The sequence below is a fragment of the Capra hircus genome, chromosome 15, assembly GCF_001704415.2.
Source record: "Capra hircus breed San Clemente chromosome 15, ASM170441v1, whole genome shotgun sequence".
In the NCBI taxonomy this organism is placed as follows: Eukaryota; Metazoa; Chordata; class Mammalia; order Artiodactyla; family Bovidae; genus Capra; species Capra hircus.
Window position 1 is genome coordinate 20,086,722 of NC_030822.1, and position 23,785 is coordinate 20,110,506.

Below are 23,785 nucleotides of genomic sequence, written 5' to 3' on the forward strand. Positions count from 1 at the left end.
AGGCCACCTACAGTCTCTGTCACAACTGGCCACAGACAACACCTAAAGGATGGGCGGTGGGTGTGACCGTGGGCCAGTAAAACTGTCTTTACAAAAAGCGAGGGGGTGGTTATTGGCTTGTGGGCCAAAGTTCACTGACTCCCAGTTTAGATTAAAAGATTTTAAGGGACAATGTGCAGATAAGTGGGCAGCATCAGTGGAACAGACAGGAGCATTGAGGTATCAAGATCACAGCAGCAGGAAGCTGTTACTGCCTCAAAGGCTGGAGGGTAGGGAGAGAGGAGGTGGTGTGAGCCGTGAGAATGGGGCCTTGGGAGGTACTAGAGCAGGGAGCGGGCAGGGAAAAACCACCCACTTCTTTCTCCCCCGCCTCCTCAGATCTGCTGTGCTTCTGCTCTGTCTGATCCAATCAATGGCCCGAGGCAAGGGGCCTGGGAGAAAGCCTTGCAGAGACTGCATCTCAGAACACAGAGTGCGGATCAAGCAGAGCAAGGGTGGTGGGGGAATAGATGCGTGGGTGAGGGGAGGCAAAAGGGGAATAAGCAGCCCAGGTGATGCCTCTCTCGCCACTAACTTCTTAGATCCCTCTCCTTTGGGGAGAGAAAATAAGTTTGGCTGGCTGCATCCCTTGACCCTGACTTTGTTCTAGAGCAGCGGTCTACAGCTCTAGGGACTGGTTTCATGGAAGGTGATTTTTCTACAGACTAGAGGGTGGGGCATGGTTTGGGAATGATTCAAGCACATTACATTTATTGTGTACTTTATTTCTAATCTAATGCTGCTGCTGATCTGACAGGAGGTACTGGTCCGTGGCCTGGAGGTTGGGGATCCCTGTTCTAGAGAATGTATGCTTCCCCACAGTACTGCTCCAGCTTTGGGCATGTCCCCAGGCACAGTGATAGGTTCAGAGATAGGCTTATGTTATGATCTAAGGCAGGCTGAGACCAAGGTGCAGACCTTTTGTTTGTTTGAACTGTGGAGGAGATAAGCTCTCTTCCCCACCCCCACCCCCCCTCAATCCAAGGCTCGAAATTTCTTCCCAGGGGAACTCACAAGAGCAAGCAGATTGCCCGGGGGTGGTGCCCTATTTGCTCAGTGACTCAGTCGTGTCCAACCCCCCAAGAGTCGTGTCCAGCTCTTTTGCAACCCCATGAACTGAAGCCCACTGTCCATGGGATTTTCCAGGCAAGAGTACTGGAGTGGGTTGCCATTTCCTCCTCTAGGGGATCTTCTCCACCCAGTGATCGAACCCGCGTCTTCTGTGTCTCCTGCATTGGCAGGTGGATTCTTTACCGCTGAACCACCTGGCAAATCCTGATCCTGAGCCCCTGGATCAAGCCGTACCTGACACAAACACTCATTTCTCAATGAGGTGAGCCAATACACTCTAGTTTAACTGAGACCGCCAGTTTTCTGTTTGGAGCCAGAGAATCCTGGCTAAAAGAGAAAGTCCAGATTTATCACTGGAGCCAAGACCTGCTTTCCTATAACTGTGTGAACCTCATGTGAAGTCCACAAATCTAACCACCAAACCATGCAAGAGATGATGATTCTCCTGTGTGTATGAGTATTTTCACGTGTGTTTGTGTGCAGCCGTGTTTGAGCAATGCCATTTATTGTCAGCATGTATGCTTCTCAGACACTAAAACCTTTCTTTTTTGAATATCTATATGGCACGGACCTCATAAGTCTCAAAGATAGCAACTTCCAAGGTAATTGCAGAGCTCTGGTGATAACCATAGCAACCCAGTGATTCTGAAATGCAGTGGCATGCAGACCATTGAAGCTCAGAGACCCTGATGGCAACAGAGTACCTGCCCAGGTCTGTGGGGTCTTGCAGGGGCTTTTCTTCTGCTTGAACAGAAGGGCTTTTCACCACACAACACCTCCCACAATAATTCCTAAAGTTTTGAATTTTACGGGTCAAAAAAATGTCCCAAACAGAAGTACTGACATAAAGTTGCCAACTTTATTTTGCTAAGAACAGTTCACAAAAGAGATAAAACAAACAACCGCCATCTACTATTAGCATCATTTCATAAAAGAAAGGATATTTTCCCATGTCTGAAAGGGGAAAATAAAAGAGAAGCCCCTCAACAGAGCACATTTATCTTTAAGAGAAATGCATGACTTTGGGGATGCTGTGCCTGGTGGGGCACAGATGCATGGCGAGGCTGCCCGGATGAGGGAGGTCCTCAGGGCCTAAAGCCACTCACTGCCTGCCGAGGCATGAGCCCAGCATGGGCTGCGTCCACTCGAATGAAGGGGCACTCTTTTTCTTGACACAAAGAGTCTTCTCGCTTGCCAAACTGTGTGCTGACGGGGCTGTATCTGCCACAAAGGGCCACCTTTTCTAATCTGCACAAAGCACTTTTGGGGCTGGCAGTGGCTCTGCTTAAACCAGCACCTGGCGCATAGTAGGTGCCCAATAAATATGCACTCACTGGATGTTGCAGGGCCGACGGAAGCTCCATCAGGGCCGTTCCCAGTCTGCTTGCTGACACCAGGGGCCAGGCAGTCCTTGGCCACACAGCTACAGGAAGCGCGTTTCATGTCTTTTCTCTCAGTGTCTAACTGGACGTCAGTGGAGAGGAAGATTACAGCAGCCTCTCCTGCTTCTCGGTTCTTTTAGAGGACCAGAAAGAAACCAGCCTTGGTTATTTTTTGGTTTTTGTTTTGTTTGTTTAAATTCAAATCTTTATTGAATTTGTTACAATATTGCTTCCTTTTTTTTTTTTTTTTAATGTTTTGGTGTTTTGGCTGTGAGGCATGTGAGCTCTTAGCTCCCTGACTAGGGATCAAACCCACACCCGCTGCATTGGAAGGTGAAGCCTTAACCACTGGACAGTCAGGCAAGTCCCTGAAACCAGCCTTGTTTAAGTGCCTGCTCTGCGCCGGGTAGGACTTCGTCCTGTTAACCTCTTCAGCGTGTTTTAAAGCTCAGGTGTGGAGCCTTTGAAGTGTTAAATAATATGCTCCAGGTCACCCAGTGGCCCACTGAGATTCTGACTGCAACATCTATATTGCTAGGATTTGTGGAGTTTTGCCCTCCACACTGGGGTTTTGCCCTCAAGAAGTGCTCGGTGAATATGTGGAAGTCTGTCCTATGTTCCTTGGAAACTGCCCAGTCATGGGGTTCACGGTCAGCTTCCCATCTCACTTCTCGGTGTATCTGTCACTGCCGCTCCTCTATATCAGCTCCCTGCCCCCATCCACCCTGGGTCAGCATGCTAAGTCTCATCAGTCATGTCCGACTCTGTGTGACCCCATGGATTATAGCTTGTAAGCCTCCTCTGCCCATGGCATTCTCCAGGCAAGGATACTGGAGTGGGTTGCCATGCCCTCCTCCAGGGGATCTTCCTGACCCAGGGACTGAACCCGGCTCTCCTGCATTGCAGGCAGATTATTTACCGTGTGAGCCACCAGGAAAGCTATTTAGGCAGCAAGTTGTGGGAGTCAAATCCAGGTAGATTCTCTCCAGACCACATCTGACCACACAGCTCTCCTGCTGAAGGACCAGCAAGCCCAAACCAGTATTTCCACCGGAGAAGGCCAGGACTTGCAATCCAGACACGGCTATTCACATGAAGCTGTTAGATTGCCTGCAGTATTGTTGGTGGTGACACCAGAGGGAAGAGAGTTCCTCTTTTTGTAAAAGTGAGTCTAACCAGCTCAGCCCTCTTTGCAGCTACGCCACATCTCTGTCATTTTATATAGAATATCCTTATGTAGAGGAGATACTGGCTTGCTTTACTATGTGTAGCTCATCGTTGAACTTGGGACCTATTAATAAATTTGAAATATCTGATAAAGGGCTAAAGAGGGGAAGGAAAGGAAGGCTGTTAAGGAGAAGTAACAATAAATACCCAGGGAACTGCATTTTCTGCTCAACCACATCTTGACTCTCAGCTGAGGTCAGTGGACTCTGGTCTCAGGGGGGCCTTAGTGCTCCTGGGTACCAGTGCCGCACAGAGGTATCTGTGGTCTATTCACTGCTAGGCCAGCCTGGAAACTCCTTTATCAGGTACTTTTCTTACCTTTCTCTGTGTTTGCAAGCCAGAGAACGGACTGAAGAGTGAACAGACGGGGTGCAGTCTGATTGATATAAAGATTCTGGTTTTAGAGGAAGCGAGAACAGGAGAACAATTCATACCTAACATTGATTGCAAGTCTGCAGTTGTCAGATATGGTATATATTAATCTTCCTTATTCCATCTCACAGCTGAGGGAACTAAGGCCCAGAAAGGTGAAGTGACTTGTTTAAACCTCTAGCAAGCAGGAAAGCAAGAACTTGAACCCAAGTCTGTCTGGCTCAAGGCATGCCCTATGTGACTGATTTCAGAAGGCCCTAGTTCCCCACTTCTTGTCCCATCTGTTCTTTAGTGTAGAGGTCAGGTGCCTGGGCTCTGGAGGCAGAGTACAGGGGTTCAATCCCTGGTTCTGCCACCTCCAGTTCTGTTACCGGAGCTCAAATTGTGTAGACAGAGTATCACTATGGGTCACCATCACTGTAGGTCAATGTGGGAATGTGTCTAGGGGAGGTAGGGCCTGAGCTTGATTGACACGGGAAGACCTGTCGGGATTTGGATAAAGAAAGAGCTCAAATGAAAGATACTGTCGTGGGAGGGGGAGGAGAATTGGCAAAGATGCTGAAGGTGGGAAACTCACACTGAAATTCACATGGAAGTGCCTGCTGTACTGGGCTTTCAATGGTGTCTCTTCATTCATCCACTTGCTCAGGGAGTGTTTCCATCGGAAACCCCTGGAGGCAAGTCACAGACAGACTTTTCTCAGACTGAACTAAGCATCGCGTTTTCCTGTTAATAACTCAAGGGTTGGATTATCTGCTCAGGTAGCCAGGCATCCAGCAGTAGGGTGGGATTCACAGTTCTTTTTTTTTTTCGCACAATTTGATATATTTATTTCTAGATCATTTATATTTTTCACAGTTCTTATAGGAGGAGGATGAAGCCGTCTAGAATGATGGGAAAGCAATCTGAGAAGAAGGTGGGGAACTTGAAGAAGACAGCTCAAAAGTGAACCAAGAATTTAAAACTGCAGTAGACAATAAGTGGAAGACCTATTTTGCAAAAGGCCTGTTGTGATTTGTTTTTGCTGGTCGCTTCTCACCTGACTGGAGAGTTAAGGAGTTTATCCCCTGTTGCCCACTCTCTTTGGGCTCCATCTGTCTGTAGAGAACATAGGTGTGGCTTTGCTCTTAGGGTAGACAAGGCAGTGGGACAAAGCCCCTGGCTTTTCCAGTGATGCCTGCTCTAGGGGAACTCCTCTCTCCAGCTCCGGGGCTCAGGGCTGGGGGCCCGTGGTAATGGAGCTCACATGAGGCCAATGAAACGTGAGCAGAGGTGATGTGGTCGCGTCTGGGTGGAAGCTCTGAGAGTTGGTATGGGGCTTGCCATACTAGCATTTCCCTCTCTACCACCAGGATTGGCAGTTTTCCAACTGCTGTGCTCCTAAGTGAAGCTGACATGGAGCAGAGCTTCAGCTGGCCCAAAGTGGACATGTGATGTGGACCAGAAATAACTCTTTGTTTCTCTCTGCCACTCTTGGGTTGTTGCTGCAGCATAAGCTACCAGTCCTAATACAAGGCATATTTGTTACTGCGCATCTAAGCCACACTCTCCAGCAGTCATATCAGAGATGGATGGACATCTCCACCTGCCCCACTTTTTTCCCCTTTCCTCAAACTCTGATGGGATAGCTCTTATTTCACCTCCCTTACACTCTGATAATGTCCAGTTTGCAGAACTCCAGGTGATAATGAATCCTGCACCTCAGTCTACAAAAAGGAAGGTTGGAAGCATCGGTAGAAAATGTATTGGTGAGTTCTGATGTTGTGAAGTGAGTGGAAGATTATTTAGATAAACGGATTAATCTGATTGAAATGGTTCTCAGAAGTAAATGTCAATGAACCAGATGTGGTAATTTCTTGCTCATGAAGTAGTGTTAGTATGCATGTGATTTGAAGTTTATGTTAAAACACAAGCACAAGATTGCCTCTTGGGCTATGGATGGTATAAATGGGATGGGGCCACCATGAATGAGAACTGTTTGTGTCAGATATGGTTAGCTCAAGCAGGATGATGAGTAAGAGTGGAGGTTCCTAGAATGTGGCGGTGAATCATGAACAATACGCCAAGGCCAGAAATATATATCTTTTGTATAGAAATTAACACAAAGCTATCTGTAAACATCTAAGCAGATTCCGAATGTGCTGGAGGTTTTGCTTCAGTGCTTCAGAATAACAAGTGTTGCCTTCAGAGGGAACAATTGTCCTCTTAAAATGTGTGTATGGGATCTAAGGAGAGAGAGAGTTACGCAGTCATGCACACATTTCCCAAATTGGATTGCTGTTAAAATGTCTGCTCAAAGAAGGGTTCTGTGATTCAAAAACAAAACAAACAAACAAGCAAAAATCAAGGAAATATGGAGTTAAAGAAGTTTCTTTGCTGCAGAACTTCTCAAAGGCTCTAATACATTAATGTTGGTTGTGATTCTCCAAAAGTAGGCAGTAATCACGGCTTCTGAACTTTTCTGACTGTGGAACTCACAGCTAGATTAAGAGATGGACAGAGGGGTGGAAGGATAGAAGGATGAAGGGATGAATATGGGTATAGATATATAAATATATTTCTCATTTCAAGCTGCTATTTATAAATAAAGAAGAATACTAGATGAACCTGTAAGTATACCTTTGACTGGATAAAGAGACCTCCTTTGATATGAGTTCTTAACAATGAAAATAAAATCAGCTAATTCAATTAGGATGCTTTTGAGTACAGGAAACAGACTTTCCTTTAAAGAGGACTTAATATTGGTTTTTTGCTTCCCCGGTGGCTCAGTGGGTAAAGAATCCCCTGGCACTGCAGGAAACACAGGAGACAGGCGATGCATGTTCAGTCCCTGGATTGGGAAGATTCCCCCGGAGTAGTAAGTGGCAACTCACTTCAGCATTCTTGCCTGAAAACTCCCATGGACAGAGGAGGCTGGCAGGCTACATTCCAAAGGGTTACAAACAGCCAGACACGACTGAGCGACTAAGCACTTACCCAAACAATAAGAATGTCTGTTATGTCACATAAGAAATCTGGAGGCAGGGTGATTTCTGGATGGTTAATTCAGCAGCTCTACAGTATTCTCATGAATTCTGAATTCTTGTGTTTTGTTTCTTTCTGCTCTGGTTTGCTCAACACAAAGGCCATGTCATGTCTCCCTGCTGATGGCTAGACGTTACTGAGGTTTCTGGCACTGGGCAAGTGCAACTCTACCCAGAGCTGGAGGAAAACATTTCCCCTTGGGTGGCTCCTTTTCTAGGAAAGAATTGTTTCCTTGTAGCCCCTGGTAAACTCTCTTTTATGTTCACATGGCAGGGTCTGCGTTGCTCACCTGTGCTCTGAATGTAGTGGGAGCTGGGAAGGTGAGGGTTTGGCATTTTGAGTCTCCATTGGGAGAGGTGGGTCCTCCTAGCAAGGGAATGTGAAAGGGGGTCTCTTTATGGAGAAGTGGAGGGGGGGATCTCAGCAAACTTGGTAGACAGGCAACCAGGAGTGTTTATCATACAACTGTGTGATCTAAGTTCTTAGTCTGGGTTCTTCAGAGAAACAGAATATGATAATACTATACACACACATGGGCACACACACATACACAGCTACACATACACATATGTGTGTGTGTGTGTGTGTGTGTGTGTGTGTATACAATTTGGGCTTCCCTATAGCTCAGCTGGTAAAGAATCTGCCTGCAATGCGGGGAGACCTGGGTTTGATCCCTGGGTCAGGAAGATTCCCTGGAGAAGGGAAAGGCTACCCACTCCAGTATTCTGGCCTGGAGAATTCCATGGACTGTATAGTCAGTCCACACAAAGAGTTGGACACGACTGAGCAACTTTCACATATATACGTTTTAAATGTGTATTTAAACACATGGGAGAATCCCATGGACAGAGTAGCCTGGCAGGTTACAGTCCATAGTTTCACAATACTGAGTTCAAGTTGTGCATGCAAAGAGATTTAGTATAAGGAATTGGCTCACATGATTACAGAGGCTAGAAGTCTGAAGCCCTGCAGTTGGCAGTTTCATTGACTCTCTTATATGCTGCCAGAGCCTGTTCCCTACAAATGCTGAGTCAAGGACTCCCAGGAGGTGTCACACATAGACTCAGAAATTAGCCATCTTTAAATTGCCACACAGCCATGGTCATTCTCTCCTACCCTGCCCCCTTGCAGATGTCAGTTACCTGCACATTCACTTGAGATAAGAATATTGATATCCATGCCAGGGGTATATCTCTACTGCTCCCAGGATGGCATCCTCAAGGATTCAAGAGCTGAGTTCTAAGCAGAAGTGAGCAAAAATCCCTTCAAGTTACATAGAATCTTCCATGAACACCACTCCTCCAGCTTTTTCCGCAGCCCTTCTTTCCAAAGCCCACTCATTTATTTAACAAACATTTAATGAGCATCTACTATATTCTAGCTGAACAGTGGCTCACAGATGGTTGGTAGCTGGGCTGAACCAAAGGTGCCTATTGTGTTGGCATTGGGATACTGGAGAGTCGGGCAGATTCTGCCTCTTCCTCAGACCCAAGTGCCCAGAGGCCACAGTGCTTGCTCTCCTGAAGCCTTGGCAGCTAAAAGGATGAGGGCAGGAGGACACATATGGATTATGCAATGATGACCTTTGACAGTAAGAACCATTGGATCTTCATTGGATCCTCCGCTGGCTTTTGGCTAGTAAGTTATTTTGGAACAGAAATAGATTAAAACAAATAGAGCTTCTCCCTCTTTTCTTATCTGCCCTCTTCTGAGACTTTCTATCCATGCCTGGGCCTGAAAACACCAGAGGATGGGGAGCTGACAAGTTCTTTCTACCCAAACAGGACTATGTATTTTTAAAGGAAAACAAGGTCTGTGTATTGGTCAACATAGCCAGGGATGGCACAGCTTAAGTTAGTTGGGTTCTAAATTTAGTGAGCAGAGTAAAGATCACTGGCCGTTAAACTAACCCTTGAGAATTCAAAATCCCATAGGTATGGTTTTGTGGATCCCAAACTTAATATGTCCAACACAACAGTTTTTCTGTGAACATCGGAACAGTTTGTTATTTCTATACTTGCGGATCAGACGAGATACTCGGCTTCTGTTTAGGAATCGTAATAAATGCAAAGTAGCTCTGCTTTTTGTTCTTTGTTTTATTTTAGCTAAGTGTGAGCAGTTTGCATATATTTAAATAAGTGTGTCAATGATGTGAACTCGCTGTAATGTCTACTGATGAATACTCTGTCAGTTATTTTGTCATGTAACATTTAAAAAATAATTCAAAATCATTCCTATTTCCCACCCCCCCAAGTTTTTACTTTCAAAAATTTCAAACCTAGAGAACAGTTAGGAAACAATATAATGATAACGCATACTCACAGATCCTTCACCTCGATTCATCCGTTGGTGGTATTTTGCCACATTAATGTTATCTCTCTCCCTAATACACACACACACACACAGAGTGAACTCACTACAATAGGCTTTCATAGAGGGAATAAACTCTTGTAACAGGCACTGAGGTAAGAAACTGAACATCATCAGCATCCTGGAATTCTTTCTTAGGTGCCCTTCCTGACATCACTCCCTAAGGGAAATCACTGTCCTGGCTCCTAATACTTAAGTAGGGTTTGTCTTCCAACTTTATGGAAATAGAATCATGTTTTATATACCCTTCTTGAACTTAGCTTCTCTTACTCAACACCATGAGATTCTTCCAAGTTGTGTGGTACTCTTTTCTGTTTAGCCCCTCTTTGTGGTCGCTGCTGTTCAGGGCACTGACTTTTTTGAAGAGTGTCCTGTGATCTGGACTTACCTGGTCCTTTTCTCTGAATTAGACTCAGCTTAAACATTTTGGCGGGCTTCCCTTGTGGCTCAGCTGGTAAAGAATCCACCTGCAATGTGGGAGACCTGGCTTCAGTCCCTGGGTTGGGAAGATCCCTTGGAGAAGGGAAAGGCTACCCACTCCAGTATTCTGCCCTGGAGAATACTGTATAGTCCATGAGATCACAAAGAGTAGGACATGACTGAGCGACTTTCACTTTCTTAAACATGTTGGCAAGCACACAACAAAGGTGAGGTTGTGTGCTTCCCATTGCATCTCACAAGAAGGCATGTAGTGTCACTGTGTCCCTTGATCGCTGACTGATGTTAAGCTCGATGGCTTCGTTAAGCAGCTCTCTGGCAGGTTCTCCACTGTGAAGATACCTTCCCTTTGGTAATTAACGAGAAGTCTTTGGGAAGATACTCTGAGATCATGTAACCATCCTGATGACCAGCCAACATCTTGTTGTTGTTGTTTAGTCACGAAGTCCTGTCCGACTCTTTTGCAACCCCATGGACTATAGCCTGCCAGGCTTCTCTGTCCATGGGACTCTCCAGTCAAGAATATTGGAGTGGGTTGCCATTTCTTCTCCATGGGATCTTCCCGATCGAACAGCGCATCTCCTGCATTGGCAGGCGGATTCTTTACCACTGAACTACCAGGGGCGCCCAATCAGTATTTTATTTGATGGTTTTAGCTTCTGTGGATGATCCCTGCTTGAGTCAATTATTTCACTGAAATTGAAATTCTTAGGAGATTCTCTTATAAAATTGAAACACTCAAGTATGTTCACTCTTCCAATCCCCCAACTCTTGCAGAGATACAAGATGAACATGCAGGTTATTCTCTTTCTCCTCTGAGTTTCACTTTCTGACTTAACTGTCCTATTTTGTCACCCTGGGAGGCTGACCCTGAACCCTGCACCACCTCAATTCCCTTGCAGTTGGGTTTCTGGTTGGGTGTGCCCATGGAAGCATGTTACTGCTAAGTCATCCAAGGGCAGGAGAAGAGAGAGGTCAGGGTGCCCCTACTCCCCTGCTTCAGCCCTCACGGCTGGCAGTAGCTGTGTCCCTGATCACTGGAGGCCCCACCCTGCGCTCTCCGCAGTGCAGCTAGCTTCCTCCTCTTCAGGTCTGGGTGATTCAATATTTCTTGTTTGCATACAGTGAACACGGTCCATGAGTCCTTTTGTTTAAAAATCTCCTTAATTAACCATCTGAGAAATCCTGCTTCCCACCAGGACTCTGATTCAGTGAATTTCACTTCAGATCCCCACTTCTGATCTGAATGATAGAGTTTTGATTTTGTTTCTGTCAATCGGCATCACTTGACAAGGCTGAATCTGTCAGAGGAGTAAAGACAAACTTCAGGGAGAAACAAAGAGAAAAAAGGAAGAGCCGATAGTCCCAGCAGTGGAGGTCTTGGATCCTGACTTTCCTGAGCTTGGATCCATGCGTTTTTTTTTTTTTCTCGAAGTTGGAGTCCATGAACAAATAAGTTCACTTTTTTGATTTACGTCCATTTAAATTGAGTTCGTGTCGTTGCATCCCAAGAGCCCTGATATTTGGGGACAGCACAAGGAGTCAGCAGTTTGCAAGCGCAAAGAGATGGGAGGTTCTAGAAACATGCCATGTTCTCTTCTATTTGTTTGAAGAGTGTAACACCATAGTTCTTTACTCCTGTCTTGATTGTCTCTAGGTGCTTAAATAAAATATTAAATGACTTCCTACCTTCCATCTTTCTTGTGTCCATTTCCTTGAAAGCAACCTTTGCCTGGTTGAACTGGGGCAGGTCTTCCCTGCATTGTTCATTGCTCACAGGGAGGATGGGCTGCAGGGAAACTGCCAGAAAGGACAGGCAGTGCCCCAGGGCTGATAATAGTGAGCACCATGACCACCCTGAGCCTGAAGGGGCAAGTCGAGAGGGGCATCAGTAAAGCCTGGACACAGAGGGCAGTGTAGCCACTTGACGGGAGCTGTGACCTCCAGGTGAAGGGCACAGCCAGCTCCTGACAGCTCTGAAGTGAGGAAAGTGAAATGAAAGTCGCTCAGTCTGTCCGACTCTTTGCGACCCCATGGATTATCCAGCCCATGGAATTCTCCAGGCCAGCATACTGAAGTGGGTAGCCTTTCCTTTCTCCAGGGGATCTTCCCAACCCAGGAAGTAAACCAGGATCTCCTGCAATGCAGGCAGATTCTTTACCAACTGAGCTATCAGGGAAGCCCAAAGTGAGGAAACTAGAAGAATAACCACTCCAGCCCCACGTGCCTCTCTCCCTCCTATTTCCTGCCACTGGAGCGTATTTCCCCAGAAAATATCTTGAGGTTGAAAGAATATTGGCTTTTTACCTGGAACACTGGGTTCAAATACTCCACCATAAATGCTCTTCCTTTCCACGACCTTACTTCTTTTGAGCATCAGTTTCTTCACCATACGATGGAGTGCAAATACCCACTTATAGACTTAGATGAAGACCAATGCAGATGAGATAAACGTGCAAGAAATTGTTTTCTAATGCACAACTGCATTCTGCTAATGTAAGGAATTATAATGATGACCCCAGCAAAGAGCGTTCTGTGGCAAGCACTTTTCTGGTGATCTTCCTTTTTGCTCTCTTGTTGACTCAGTACTCATCAACAGATGACTCCATTTTAACCTAAGTGTCCCTTGCCCAAGCTAACTGCTAATTTAGACTTAAACTGTGCCCAACTCACGATTAGAATTCAAACCTTGGAACTCCATTAGGGATGCATAATGCTACATTTTCCTTCACTGAAATTAATCAGCTGCAAATGATTAAATTACTATATATAGGGTGAAACACAACAAAGCTGTAATTTTTATATAAATTCCAGAATGTTACATTATTTCCCTTCAGCACTGACATCAGAATAATTCCTCCACAATCATTGCTTTGTCTTCTGTAAAAATAAAACTATAAAAACCCATTGCTCTTCAAGCGTACCAGAGTCTGCGTTCAATATTTAATATGATTAATGTTTACTGTATTTGTTGTGGGGTTGTCTGCTAATTGTGGCGTTAAGCCGCACCCCCTTCATCATCTTTGGGGGCTGACGGATGTTGGTTCAGAACCACTGTTAGAAAAAGTATCAATTAAAATTCAGCTTCGTTGAGCACATGAATCTTTTCTGTTGTTTGTTGTGGTACCCGGCCTATCTGGGGGCAACAGTCTGCTTCTCTGCCCCTCTCCTCGCTGCAGGAAGAGATTGAGATTCTAGGCAACTTCTCAGTGAAGATATAGCCTGTGGAAAAGCCCCAGGGTTGCTCAGCAGGCTTGCGGATGCCGGGGTATCTAGCATGCAATCCCAACTGCGTGCTTCCCCGGCAGAACCCTCCACCACTGCAATGAGACCGGTGATTAAAGGAAGGTCTGGATGTAGGTGAGTCAAGCGAGGCATATCCAGGGGCTAAAGCTGAGACGGCCACCATCGCGCATACGTGACCAGGTGGGGAGCCACTTCACAGCCACCTCCCTCTTAAGGACCTCGCCTCCTTACATACTGCTCCCCAGGAACTTCACTCGCATCCCACTCTGATTAAGAGGACCCACTGGAGAGTCAGGAAACCTGAATGGCGACCCCGTGTGCCCCCGATGGCCTATCCCCGTCATAGACCTCAGATTCATCTTTTAACCTCTCTGGGTTTTTGCTTTCTTATCTAGAAAGTGGCAGTGATCGTCTCTGCTGGAAAGATTTAGGACTGAGGCAACGCTTTGTCAACTGAATGATGCCCTCCAGATGAGGGGGTCAGGGTTAAAGTAGCCAGTCATTTCTCTGACTAGCTTCCCCATCAGAGCAGGTCCACTGGTTCCCGTCTCCAAACCCCTACAGCTCTTTTGGGGGGCAGCCCTGGACAAAGTCTTGAAAAGGCAGCTGAACAACAACTCTCAGGCCCTAGACGACCTCACAGCCCAGGAAAGGGGTCTCCCATGGCTGCTGACACCAACAGCACCTTCCGGATAGTGAGGCTCCATCCTTCTCTGGCTCCGAGGACCAACTGTGCCAACCTGGGCCATGGCAGAGGTGCAGTGATCTCTTCTCTCACCCTCCCCCATTCTTGCCGATTCCAAAGGACAACTGCCTTGCTCTCCCAGGCTATCTCAAAGAATATGTGGACAAATTTCTCTTGGTAGCCTTGCTTACTCCGGAGCCCATACACGACCAGGAAAGCTGACTTCAGAGTCTTCTCTCTCATGAGCTTTTGCCTTCCTCTCATCTCCCTTACCTCTGTTGAAACTTGCCCCCACATACACGATCACTCCTTTCCACCCAGCACTTGAGTCCCACATTTGGTCTCACTGAGTATTGACTGGGTACTCTCTGATTTGGGGGTACACAGAACCAGTCATGCTTCTCCCCCCAAGAGCTCACCACGCACAGGGTGGTCCCTCATGATCCCTGTGACTCACCAAGCCCACCTCAGAAGCTCCTCTCTGCATTTGTGGGCTTTCCTTTCATCCTTCCTCCTGGACTGTCAGCATCTAAAAGATAGGGGTCTGGAATATTTTAGCCTCCATCAGCTATAGAAGAGTAAGAATCAACCCTCTGCGTTTTTCTCATTGATTTGTCCTTCCAGAATTGGGGAGAGATTTCTTCTGAATGAATTCGTTTATTCTCCACTGATCTATTTTGCCAAAGAAGACATCTTTCTAAACAGGCTGTTCAGTTTGGCCAATAAACTGATGGACGTTTTGTTGCCCAGTCATGTCTGACTCTTTGCAACCCCATGGACTGTAGCCCACTGGGCTCCTCTGTTCATGGGATTTTTCAGGCAAGAATACTGGAGTGGGTTGCCATTTCCTCCTCCAGGGGATCTTCCCCATCCAGGGATTGAACCCGCATCTCTTGCGTCTCCGGAATTGCAGGTGGATTCTGTACCCACTGAGCCAGGAGGGAAGCCTAATGGACACATGGATGCCACATGAAAGCCAGCCAGGTGAGGGTGTGACTAAACTTTACACCTTGACCTAGAACGGATACTCAGCCAGGGTGCACCAGCCTGTTCACACAGATTATTAACATGCTGAAATACTTCTGCAGTTGATCAATAGCCATTGCCAAGCATCCACATCTATTCTGCCAGCATCCACTGGGTCCCCTGGGTTTCCCACAGTCCAACAGAAGGGGCCTGGCCCCCTAGGGGTTATCTCGGTCTCCGCTCCAGCACTGTGGCCTGTGTTTTTTCCCATGGGCTGGTACTCCTGCCATGTGGGTTGTTAATTAGTCTGAAGATCATCTGAAACCCTCCCAGCTAACTTATCACACAGCTGTCCCCTAGACAGCCACTTGGAAACTTGTGACAAGAAAAGAGTTGAGTTCTACTTTGAAGCATACTAAATGTCTTAAATTATTTCAGTGACAAAAACTATTGTCCCTGGACACAACTGCCTCTGATGAACTTTCCCCTTGGTGGAGGAGCTCCAGTTTCAAACTGCCCCTTTATTCTGATGCTTTCAGAAGACAATAATAGTCAACATGTACATAGTACCACTCAGTGCCTGGCACGGTGCTAAGTGCTCCATGGGCAGAATCTCACTGAATCCCCTCTGCAACATTGGGATGTGTAGGTATCTTTATTATCATTTCACAGGTGGAGCCTAAGATGCACAGAACTTAAGTAATTTGTTCAAAGTATCACACTAGAAAGTGGCAGGGCTGGGACTCAAACCCAGGCTGAGTGACTTCAAACTCTTAAACCTGAAGCCAAATTATTTGGTATATGGTCTCATTAGTTATCTAAGTTAGTTATCTTCTTCTTGTTATACGATCTTCTCTATTCTAGTACCCTTAGGAATGCCTCTGTGTGTGTGTGTGTGTGTGTGTGTGTGTGTGTGTGTGTAAGAAAGAGAGAGAGAGAAAGAACAAGAGAGAAGAGGAATGGACATGCGTGGTGATGTTGTATAAGAAAGAAAGTGAAAGCGTATGTTAGTCTCTCAGCCACGTCTGACTCTTCCACAACCCCACAGACGGTAGCCCATCAGGCTCCTCTGTCCATGGGATTTCCTAGGCAAGAATACTGGAGTGGGTTGCCATGCCCTTTTCCAGGGAATCTTCCTGACCCAGGGATCAAACCTGGGTCTCCCGCATTGCGGGCAGATTCTTTACCATCTGAGCCACCAGGGAAGCCCGTGTTGCGTATATACAGACAGAATTGCCATGTCCCTGTTCCTCATCATTTTATGTGGTTCCTTCCAACTGTGTGGGTTGTCTGAGATTGAAAGCAACTCTTTGCCAAGGGCTTTGATTCACACACTCAGAACGCAGATGGTGCCACAGGAAAGCCAGTTGTCTGTGGAGGCATCTGGACCACAATAGGGCTGAAGATCAGTAAGTGAAAACTTCTGGGACCAAGCTGGAGAAATCCACTTAGCTTCTCTCTGCAAAGATGAGCTGAGATGGTCTTTTCCCTCCCTTCTTTTTCTCCAAGTCAACACCAAGAAGGACACTGAAGGCTTGTTGAAGAGCTATGAGAAACAGCAGCGAGGACCCAGAACATTCCATATCTCCAGACAGTGTGCATCTTTGTGCGTCTGGGTGGAATGGGGACCATTTTGATGGACTCTGATGGCCTTTATTTACACCCTGAATTCCCTTCAGAGTAGTTTTCTTGGGGGCAGTCAATTTAAAATGTAAAACAAAAGTGGAAAAGATGAAGTGGAGCTGGTTCTTCTGAGGGCTCTTCCCCTTCTGGACCAGGCAAAGGTCATGCCTCAGCTGTGACCCATTCATTCCCTGGGGGTGTCCAGGCCTGGAGGGACTCTGTCCCCTTCAGTCCCTGGAAGCTGCTTAGCCAGGCTGCCAGGCTCCCTGCCTTCCCTCCCCCATGACTGACATTGGTCCAGAATGTCCATTATCTTTGTGAACAAGGTTTGCTGTTCATTAAAAATTGCCTTTCTTGTGAACAAGAAAATTACTTGCTTTTCTTTTTTTTCCACCCTTCAACTGACAGTCTCACTTATCATTAGGACTGGATGAGCTGCAAACCCAATCTAATCCAGAAATGCCCAATAAGACTAATTTGAATTTTGTCCCAGGCCAAATGATGGGGAGGACGTGGGTGGAGAGAGGAACAGAAACCTCATCTCATTGCAATTCTAATTATGTTGTTTCTCCTAATGTGGGAAGAACGGAACCCTGGGCCAGGCAGCCCCTGGGTCTGGGTGGTTTCATCCACAGATTGAGTTCATCTAGAGTGAAACTCAGATAGAGGCTCACATTGCCATTGCGCCACCTGCTGGAAATTTGGAAAAAGAATCTGAAACTCAGGGTTTGGTTGTAACCGGTAACTTCACAATCCTAATGATTATACTACTTCTCATTTTGTCTTATTACACAAGTTACACGGATTTTTTTGGAAGACAACTTAGGAAGGTCATATAATTAAAACAAAACAAGTCACTCACAATCCTGTCGCCTAGAGATTACCGCTGTTTATATTTTGTTAGCTTTCCTTCCATCCTTCCAGTCTTTTTTCTATTCTTTTTTCAAATTTATATACACTGTCTCATTCAATACCATTATTCTGTAGCCTAATTTACAGGCTTAACATTATGTATTAAATCTTTCTGCATGCCAACAGACTGGTTCTAAATAGGAAAAGGAGTAGGTCAAGGCTGTATATTGTCACCCTGCTTATTTAACTTCTATGCAGAGTACATCATGAGAAATGCTGGGCTGGATGGAGCTCAGGCTGGAATCAAGATTGCCAGGAGAAATATCAATAACCTCAGATATGCAGATGACACCACCCTTATGGCAGAAAGTGAAGAACAACTAAAGAGCCTCTTGATGAAAGTGAAAGAGGAGAGTGAAAAAGTTGGCTTAAAGCTCAACATTCAGAAAACTAAGATCATGGCATCTGGTCCCATCATTCATGGCAAATAGACGGGGAAACAGTGGAAACAGTGGCTGACTTTATCTTTCTGGGCTCCAAAATCACTGCAGATGGTGATTGCAGCCATGAAATTAAAAGACACTTACTCCTTGGAAGGAAAGTTATGACCAACCTAGACAGCATATTCAAAAGCAGAGACATTATTTTGTCAGCAAAGGTCCGTCTAGTCAAGGCTATGGTTTTTCCAGTGGTCACGTATGGATGTGAGAGTTGGACTGTGAAGAAAGCTGAGCGCTGAAGAATTGATGCTTTTGAACTGTGGTGTTGGAGAAGACTCTTGAGAATCCCTTGGACTGCGAGGAGATCCAACCAGTCCATTCTAAAGGAGATCAGTCATGGGTGTTCATTGGAAGGACTGATGTTGAAGCTGAAACTCCAATACTTTGGCCACCTCATGCGAAGAGCTGACTCATTTGAAAAGACCCCGATGCTGGGAAAGTTTGAGGGCAGGAGGAGAAGGGAACGACAGAGGATGAGATGGTTGGATGGCATCACCGACTCAATGGACGTGAGTTTGGGTAAATTCCGGGAGTTGGTGATGGACAGGGAGGCCTAGTGTGCTGCAGTTATGGTGTTGCAAAGAGTCAGACACGACTGAGCGACTGAACTGAACTGAACTGAACTGAGAGACTTTCTACTGAGCCCTGGCTGTCTTCTGGGTGGGCTCTGCTGTCATGCCTTAGTAGACAAGGCCCTTTAAACTCTTGAGGTGGGCAAGAAAGATGGAATCCCAACTTAGTGCCTCCTCCAGTGTCTTAAAAAACTCCCCAAAGCTAAGCATTACTGACCACTTACTCTGTGCCAGCCAGGTTCCATCCTAAGAACATTACATGAATTATCCAGGTAATCATCATAAAACCTTTATGAGATAGAGTACCTCTCCTTTTTTGTTTCCATCTGCTGAACAGTTGAGGACCCCAAGCCAGGGAAAAGCAAAGGAACTTGCCCAAGGTCACCAGTTATTAGTCCCAAATCTCAATGTGCAGTGATTGTCTGTTAAAAGGAAGCAAACCAAAAAAAGGTTTCCAGATTCTCTTTGAAAAATTGGAACATCTAGTCATGTGGATTTGGTTTCCTCCTCCCCCAGCAATAATCAGCTCAAGCAGAGTCGTGGTGCCCACTTCAGGCTAGCGCAGGCTGTCCAGCTGGGCTATCTCCAGCTTTCGCATGTTCTCCCCACAACAGAGGAGGGAGGTCTACTGCCCGCTACACTGTGAGATGGGCTGGCTTCACCAAACAGAACAAGGGAGCTTACAGAAGGCAACCATAGGCTCAGGGTTTTACAATTCCTGGCTTTCTCAGTCTGAGAACCAGGGTGTGTCTATGGTTTTCCTGAAACAGCCTCTTAACTCTCTCATCCATGAGTATGGGGATGGATTCTGAGGATGCTAGACCAGGAAAGGAGGAATGTAATTATAGGCAAGAGTGGTTGCTCTGAGTATTATTACCAGAGCCACTGGAATAAATGCGCCACAGACAGAAGTGATTGCCTTAGCATGGTTTGGTTGACGGGAACCAGAAAACATCCAAGGAGAACCTACTGTGTAGCCCAGAGAACTCTACTCAGTGCTTTGTGGTGACCTAAATGGGAAGGAAATACAGAAAAGAAGGGATATATATATATATATATATGTATATATCTGATTCACTTTGCTATACAACAGAAACTAACACAACATTGTAAAGCAAGTATACTCCAATAAAAATTGATTAAAAAATAGAAGATGGAAATGGAAAAAAAAAAGTTTCCAGTACTAAGTAAAGTTGGTATAATGTAGCACATTGGTAAATGTTTTCTGTAAAGAGACAGGCAAGTAAAACCTTTAGACTTTGCAAACCATACTGCCCTTGTTGCAATCATTCAACTCTACTGCGGCAGCTGTAGGTGATATATAAATGAAGAGGCATTGGCTGTGTTCCAATAAAACTTTATTTACAAAAACAAATGGTGGCTTTCTTTACAAAAGCAGACCATAGTTTGCTGTGCCCAATAAAGAAGAGATATGTAGACCTAGGAACAGGAGTGTCGGAAGGGGTTTATCCTGTGAAAGCCCTGCACTAGTTAAACTAGGTAGATTCTATTTCCCAGGGTAGATTCAATTTTCTTCAACTGAACCTTCGCCGGTACATCGTTTCTCTATTTTTCAGTGACTTTTGAAAACGGTCAAAATAACACAACTCCCTGGAAACGATTTGGGATTGGGGATGGGAAAGCAGATATGGATTCTCTATACCTGAGTTATTTTCTAAGCTGTGTTAGTGATTGGATTCCCAGAAGATCAGAATCCTCCTGCAGGGCTACACAAGTTATTAGACTGATTGAGCCAGACGAGGCAGAATCACCCTCACAGGACTGTGCCTGTTAGCTACCACTGTCCTTCAAATGCGTCCTACAAGGACCTGGCTGAACCATGTCATCTTAACACAGCAATTCCTAAGCGCTGAGTCAGGTAAGAGGGAAGTTAAACAATGACTCAGAAACCTGAGAAGCCTAGGCATCTCTCATAAGTCTAGAGACTCCAGACTTGAGAGTGAGGCTCAGAAGAAGATGAGAAAGTGGCTGAGGAGAAGACCAGTCAGAGAAAGACATCAGGAGAGGACCCTGTGTTCTGCTTGATAAAACACTTGATATGTCAAGTGGTGTGTGTGGTATAGAATAGACAGGGGGAAAGACTCTTATATGCCAACTTAGGATAGGTAGGCAAAATTCTGTAAAGTTAGAAGGGAAGAGGACTTAGGAATCCAGAAATCCCCACCATTACAGGGAACTCCCCCTCCTGTGCCTGTGGAAGACATAGATGATTATGACATTCATTTCCAGTGAGCACTGATGTGGTCTCATATCCTCACAGCACTCCAGGCAGCCTCCTGCAATCTGTCAGGGTCAAAACTTAGTAATAATAACAATAATTATAGCTAATAGTTATAGAGCATCTGTTCCATCTCAGGCACTGGGCTACGTGTAGTTTACGCATTATCTCTTCTAATCCTCACAACCCTACAAAGTAGCTGCTGTTATTTTCCCTATTTTGCTCAAGGTGAATTCCATTGTTATGCATTCCACATTCAGTCCAAATGCCTTATCTTCCACAAGAGGAAATTGAAACCTAAGGTCACATTGTAGCAAGTTATAGAGCTAATGAAAACCCAGATCTGTAAATAGCCAGTCCACTGTCTCACAATGATTCCTTGGTGGATACATGCATGCCTGGTATGTTAGCATACAGGCTAAGCTGCTATAATAAAGAAACCCAAGAACACAGTGGCTTAAACAAAAGTGTTTCATTTACCTCAACACATGGCCCGAGGGTCCGTCATTCAAGACTGATGGGGTATCTCTGCTCCGTCAGATAATTCAGGGACCCAGAATCTTTCCATCTTTTTGGTCCACCATCTCCTGGACATAGTCTTAGGAGGACTGAGGTTGGTTCAATTCCGTATCTGCCTTCCAGTCTAGGAGAAGACAGAAAAGTCTAGGGCATAAAGTTTCACAAGACACTTCTCCACAGCCACTAACCTGACGTTAACGTGTGACTTCCTATACCGCACCCCTCCCAGCCACAAGACAAGCTGAGAAACAGAGCGTCTTGCCAAGAGGCCATGGGTCCAGCTAAAACTCGTGTGTTCTATTACTAGGAAAAAGAGTCAGACAGGTAGAGAGTAGCCCAAAATTGCAGCCTGTCTAATGAACTTGGTAGAAGTCGGAATGTTAGCTTTCGACTAGCTTTCTTTCCCAGTCGCTCAGTTATGTCCAACCCTTTGCAAACCCAGGGAGTGTAGCTCGCCAGACTCTTCTGTCCATGGGATTCACCAGGCAAGAATACTGGAGTGGGTTGCCATTCCCTTCTTTTCCAGAGTCTAAAGCTGCAGTGTCCGAGTTAGTAGCCATGGGGACATGCAACTGTTAAAATGAAAATTAAAGTTATCTAAAATGAACAGTTTAGTTCCTCACTCACAGTAACCACATTCCAAGTGCTCATTAGCCATGTGCAGGTAAAGAATACTTGCATCACTGCAGAAAGTCCTATTGCAGAGCACTGGTCTACAGACTGTGGATCCAAGTGTAAAATACCTTGAAGCCACTGGAGTTTTATTTAATGGAGAGCATTGTAAAACGAGATGGAACTTGTTGAGGGATGAGGCTTCAAGATTCTCCGCTGGGGACCTCCTGGTGGTTCAGAGGCTGGGACTCCATGGGGACTTGGAATTCTACATGCCGTGTGGCACAGCCAAAACATTAAAAGTAAAAATGCTCTGGATGAATTCTTGAGATTGGAGAAGCTGAGGCAAACTTGATATGTGGTCAGGCCAATGTTTTTAGCTGCTGTGTTCCAGGTACACCCACCCTCTTCCCTGCACCACCACCCCCCCACCCCGCCCCAATCCCACACACTTTTTGAGCTCAGTCACTGTTGTCACAGATAATTCTGCACGATACGGTGAAATGGAAACCTTGGCAGGAGTTTGTGGCTAACATAATCCTAGTCTTCCCAGGGGCAGCATATTAAGGCCTCTTGTAGACATCTGTTGTTTTCACCTGACCACCATCAACCCACCCTTCTCTTGGTAGCAGTAGTCCTATTTTCTTCTAGGGAATTTTGCTCCCCTTCTCAGTGAATGTGGGTATGATGGACTCCGGGCTTTGTCATGTAACCTAGGCCTGGCCAATCAGAGTCATGCTCATCAGCCCAAGGGTGGACACGTATCCCAAGAAGGAGCAAGGAGAGTCAGCCTTGGATTTCTGCGGGAACCAGGCACTCTCCTTACAATTGAGCTGCTAAACAGATAAAATATGGGCCTAGAGTGAGTCTGCCTATTTCTACCACCACACAAGGGGACCCTGAAAGTAATAAAAACAACAGGGAAAACTAGAGTCCAGAAAACAGGAGAAACAGAATCCCAGTGATTTGAGCCCAAGAATCTAGCTTATGAATGAAGGCAATCTACTCTTGGATTTTAAATTTTGCAAGCCAACAAACTTACATTTTTCTTTAATAACTTATTTATTTTTAATTTTTGATTGTGTTGGGTCTTCATTGCTGTGTGGACTTTCTCTAGTCGCGTTGAGTGGGGACTGCTCTTCCTGTGGAGTACGATGGCTTCTCATAATGGTGGCTTCTCGTTATGGTTGTTTCTCTTGTTGCAGAGCGCTGGCTCTGGGCACATCGGTTTCGGCAGCTGCGGCATGCCAGTTCAGTAGTTGAGACTCACAGGCTCTAGAGATCAGTCTCAATAGTTGTGGCATAGGGGCTTAGCTGCTCTGAGGCATGTGAAATCTTCCCGTACCAGGGGTCAAACCTGTGTCCCCAGCATTGACAGGCAGATTTGTATCCACTGTACTACCAAGGAAGTCCTGCATTTTGGTTTAAAACTATTTATGATGAGTTTCTCTTACTTGCAACCAAAAGAGTCCTAATAAATACTGGGTCATTTCCTCACTTTTCCTGGCTTAGCTCAGTCACGAATCACAGCACTGATTCTGGAGAAGAAAGAAATTCCACTGAACTAAGAAAGTCCTGATGCTCCTAAAGATGTCTTCAGCATCCCCTTCCTTCCCAAGCGTCTCCTTAGCGCTGCTCATACCTCTTTTCCCAAACTCTTGGGAAAGGCTACTCTTATATGACTCTTTTATTTTAACTCATTGCATCAGGATATGTGTGTGCGTGTGTGTGTGTGCATGTGCATGCACACACACACATGTGACAGTGATTCTCAAGCCTGAATGTTCATCAGAACAACCCAGAAGCCTTGGTAAACACGGATTTCTAGGCTCTACCCCTAGATTTTCTGATTCAGTAGGCCTAGGTGGGGCCTAAGTGTTTGAGTTTCTAACAAGTTCCCTGTGGTGCTGCTGCTGCTGTGCAGAGTCTATACTTTGTAAACTGTTGGCATATGAGGTCAGGGTAGAGTGGGGAGTAACACCTGCCATTTCTAGAACGTCTTACAATTGGAAAATACCTTTGCAGTTTAATTGAGCCTCATGGTGATC